Source organism: Camelus ferus, chromosome 3 (assembly GCF_009834535.1).
Source record: "Camelus ferus isolate YT-003-E chromosome 3, BCGSAC_Cfer_1.0, whole genome shotgun sequence".
NCBI lineage: Eukaryota > Metazoa > Chordata > Mammalia > Artiodactyla > Camelidae > Camelus > Camelus ferus.
This window is the reverse complement of record NC_045698.1, coordinates 54,426,941-54,431,906: the sequence shown is the minus strand read 5'-3', so window position 1 is coordinate 54,431,906 and position 4,966 is coordinate 54,426,941. Positions and strand designations below refer to the sequence as shown.

At 41.2% G+C, this 4,966-nt stretch overlaps 1 long non-coding RNA gene across 1 annotated transcript; it reads right to left on the bottom strand.

The window, feature by feature from the left end:
• Window positions 1–616: 616 nt before the first annotated feature.
• Window positions 617–4,231, bottom strand: LOC116659770. The gene is made up of 3 exons (XR_004315110.1): window positions 4,025–4,231; window positions 2,221–2,344; window positions 617–862 (listed from the first exon to the last, which is right to left on the bottom strand). It is a non-coding gene; the product is annotated as an uncharacterized LOC116659770 (long non-coding RNA).
• Between the last annotated feature and the right edge of the window lie 735 nt (window positions 4,232–4,966).

Here is a 4,966-nt window from a genome sequence, read left to right as displayed (position 1 = left end):
CCTGCTGAGATAGATGGAGGAAGGAACAAAGAATAAAGAATAAAATAATTAAACTATACAACTAAACAATAAACAACTATAGGTTTGTTGAAGAAATCCCTATGCAAATTTTCCCCCTGTTCTCCAAAATTAAAATAATCATAATTTGAATACACTACATCTTCGTTCCCTGCTTTTTAAAAAGTCTCCATATTCTGCAAGCTTATAATTTGGATCCTAAAAGTTCAAGATCTTTTTAATAAAATATATTAAGCAAAAACAGAGTTAAAGCCCCTTCTGTTATATTAAGTGCGCTTTTAGAGTAAATGTGGAATGACAAAAGAGAACATGGCATAAACAGTTAAAACTATGACAGTGAGAGGCCTAATTTCAATAGCACTTACACATAGTTGTATAATATAGCAATGAGCATTGCGGCCAAAAATTCTGAGTAGGTGAGACCTGATCTCAGGAATATCGGTGGTATAAAAATGTGCTATCTTGCTAGCGAGCATCTAGATGCTAGAAAGAGGTCTCTCTAGATTCTGGTTTCTTCTAGCTGAGTTCATTCATTTCTGCCAATGCAGGGAATCCTGGATTTTAAGCCTTATGAGCTAGAAATAAAATTAGCCCTAAACCTAAAAATTATTCTAGAGAAATATGGCCTGGATGGTTGAGGTTGTAATAACTTGTTACTTACATAAATAGCTGATTTTATTGGTCTGGTTAAATGATTCCCATGTGTCCTTCTGAAACTTTCTGCAGTCATTCTTTATTGACTGCCATCTCAGCTGTTTGAGAAGAAAAAATGATGTACTCAAGGCTTCTTCATCAATGAGCTCAGCCAATAAGCCAGTAGAAGTTTCAGTAGGCACCACTGACCCTGAAAACGGAGAGAACATGGCACAGAGACACTGCAGTAAAAATTAAAGAGACGAAAATAAACTCAGTGAGCCTGCCTGGTCGCTAAACACTGAATATATTTAAGTGCTATTTTGACAAGAGAGCATGGCGGCTTTTTAAGAATTCCATTTTTAAAACTCTAGTACGATTTTGTTCTTCTAACAGCATCATCCTGTGTCTGTGTTTGTTCCCAGTGAGGTCATGATTAAGTGAATTGAATTATTGTTCTCTTCAAATGACCTGTGCATTCAACCACGTGTGCCGAGCTCCAGCAAGAAATGTTTTATGTATTATTGGGAGATGGCCATCTGTGGCACAAACCAGGCCTCCCAACATGCAGAAATGTTGGGAGATAGTTTATGTTCGGTTTTATCTATGATCAGAATTCCATTTATAAGCTTTTTTCATTCACTTGTCAACACTGTTCACTATAGCAACACTGAAAATGGCCAGAAATGAACAGATTTATCAGAGCAATGTGAGGTCAGACTGTATGTTTCAATTACTGTATATTGGATTTTTATCATACATTTAAAATTTTGTTCATAAAAATAGGAACAATGTAGTAATAAAAATGGAAGTAGTTTTCTTTGATCAACTTCCAGTTATTATGAGTTACAAAGTGAACAAGCTAGATTGCATGATTTTTATTAGATAATATGTCTCACATTATACATGTATATTTTAAACATAACATTGGTTGCCCATGCCAAGAAACATGGATTAATTTTTTCAAATCCGAAGAATACTGCTCTTCCCTTTCCTGCATATATAATGGAACAGCATGGCAATGTGTAAAGTTAAATTTTAAAATTGTAGATTATATTTAAACTACACCCTCCCAACCTTTTCATATCTTTTTTCAAGTAAACTGTTGGTTTGTCAGACCACATGAATGATTTTACATAAGGGAAATAAACCCAGATATCCTGTATTACAGATATCGTTTTAGGTATCTTTTCTGGCTATTTTTCGGTAGTTGTTGTTGTGGTACTGACACCTCAGTGAACAATGGACATCTCTTATAATGAAGTATAAAATCTTACAAGTGAAAGAGGACTTTGACAAGTGATTTTCTTCCCTTCCTCTTTCCTTCCTTCCCTTCCTCCCTACTTGCTTGCTTCCTTCCTCTCTTTCTTTTTTTTTTTTAAATAAAGACCTTCTAAATAGTATAGTGTTCACTTTGTATATACAGCTGTACAATTAAAATATATTCTGATTTTAATTTCATTCGTAAGTGGGGAGTGTTTGTTAGAGAAATGACTAGTATCAGCAAACAGGTAAAGAGAGAAGCTTTGTTCACAGATGTATCCCCAGAGTCATATTACACTCACTCACCTTCAGAGTATCATAATGGAAATGAGGATAATGATGATGATGATGATAGAGCAATGAACACTTGGTGCCTGGAGCGAGGCTAAGTGTTTCACGGGCATAGTCTAATTTGCTCTTCACAACAACCCTGTGAAAGCAGATAATGACATCTTTAGTTGAGGAAACTGAGGCTTCAGAAGCTAAGAAACTTGCCTGAGGTCACTTACTAGGACTTAGGTCTGTGCGAGCTCTCAGAGTATGACCTCTCTTTGGGGAGATGGTGGAAAGCGTAGATGATGTGGGACTATCCCCAGGTGCCACTGGTCAGTAGTGGAATCAAGCCAGGCAGAGGCCAATGGCTTTGCTGGGGCTGTGAGAGGCCTCAAACTTCTGATCTGGAAACACTCACCCTGGGCTCACTGCTTTTTCTAGGACCTAAAGGCCTTGGCTCTAGGCCAGATCACTTCAAGTCCTCGCTCTATATCATCTCCACATCCACCCCTCTGGTGCACTTTGAATTGTCTAGTGCAAATGTTTTTATTTAATATCTGCTTGATATTTCACACTATGACTTTTCATTCTTGGTGTTCTGGAACACATATCTCCTACAATGGGCACAGTGGAGTGTCTCCTTCACCCTAAATCCCCCAGCCTTTGTTATTGTTCAGAGGAAACTCTAATGGGACCAGAGATGGTGCCTCATCCAAAGATGGTGCCTCACCCAGAAGTGGCCAGGATCAGAGGGCTCTGCACAATAGGAACAGCAGTGTCATTAGCTGACCTCCTGGGATTTGGGCTGACAGCTGGGAGACTGTTGACCAGACAGGAGGAAATGGAATGGAACAGACACTCTGAAAAGCAGAGAGGACATGGAGGCGAAAACAGGAGAGGGACACCTAGAGAGGACCTGGCCCTGACCTGTCTCCTGTTTTTGGTGGCTTTCCACTTTCAGTCTCCATATATGTGTCCTTATACTTTTTTCTTGGGGAGACCTGTGTGAGGCTCTGTTGCTTGCAGCTACAGGAGCCAGGCAGCTCCTGTGAGCATCCACCACCAGCACCCTCCACAGACTTCTTTTTTCCACCTCTGTCCTTGATGGTTTGATTACAAGAGGGATACTAGTTAAGAGTCTTTCCTTTGCAAGTGACAGAAACCCAACTAAAATTACTTTAAGAAAAATAAACAAACAAAACAAACAGGGATGGTTGGAGAAATGGAAGATACAGATAGAGAACACAGAATTGAAGAAATTGTTGCAGAACCCAAGTAGCTCTGAGCCCTCAGTGACTAGGGGCAGAGACTTGTTGCTGCCACGGTTCTTCTGCTCCTTCTTTTTGGCTTTTGGCTTTTTTCATTCTCTTGCTTCTTTCTATTTGGTGGAGGATATGACTGATAGCTGCTCTGAGACACATTCTTATAGCTGTGTGACCGGAAATGAATGAGAACTTTACCCACCAGTCAATGTATAAATTTCCCAAGGAAGAACTCTGGCTTTGGTCATGTACCAAAGGAGTATTTGCCAAGGGAAGGTCACACATCCACTGTGATCCAGGAACACAATGCTCTGATTCAAAGCCCACCAGAATTACATGGATGGAGACGGGGAAGAGCAGTTCCCCAAGGGAGCAGGAACGCTGCTCCAGCAGACAGAACAAGCTGCATCTGGGACAACTTTACAGCATTATCTACAAAGAAGCAGAAGAGCCAGTGGGCTCTTTGTCTCATTTCCCAAGGTCTTTGTACAGACCTATTCCACATTCCCTGCTCCCACCTCAGATCTTTGGCTCATCTTGGGGATTAGAATCATTATATGAAGATATGCACTCACCTCCAAGAGGTGGTCATCCTCACCACTAGACCCAGCAACTTGAGTGAATTTGAGGCCCTCAGAAGAGGACAGTGGGGACTCTCTTCTTTACACTCTGGGGTCTCAACATGGGATTCCCTGGACCAGCAGCATCAGCATTACCTGGGAATCTGTTAGAAATGCACATTTTCAGGCTTTACCTCAGATATGCTGCATCAGAGTCTCTGTTTTTTTTTGGGGGGGGGGATTAGGTTCCTTAATTTATTTATTTTAATGGAGATACTGGGGATTGAACCCAGGACCTTGTGCATGCTAAGCACACACTCTACCACTGAGCTATACTCTCCCCCATAAGCCATCCTTTCAATAGTCCCTTGTTTGGATGGTCTCTCCAAAACATTCCTGAGGGAAGACTGTTGGGCCCAAGGATGTTGACCTGTCATCCCCACATGACTCCCAGCAGGTGTCTGTGTGTCCACTGTGTGGGGTCACTATGCATTACACCACCATGCCTCCACCCATTGCTCCCTGCATCACCCAGATAGATCCCAGAGAGGGTCTGAAGGATAAAGGGAGGGCAGATGAAGCCATTCTATAGGATTCTTTCAATGGCTTGTTCGTGGCAAGGCACGCCTGTACTGAGAATATGCCCTTTCCTGCACAGGCAGAAACACACATGTCTAAAGTGTACTGGGGGCACTTTGTGTCAGCTTCACAGGCTCCTTGTGGCCCCAGAGACTTTAAGGTGGTTCTTGGAAGAATCTCATCTTTCCCACGTGCTTAATGGGACTTACTTAGGAAACCCTATGGGCTTAAAGAAAAAAAACTGAGCCTCAAATATTTTCCCGCCCTGTTTTCCCTTTTATATTGTTTGAAATCTGAGATCATGTTTTCCCCACACTGTGATCATCATCATAGTATCTCATAAGTGCTGTGCATATAGCAGGTTTAGAGATGACAAAT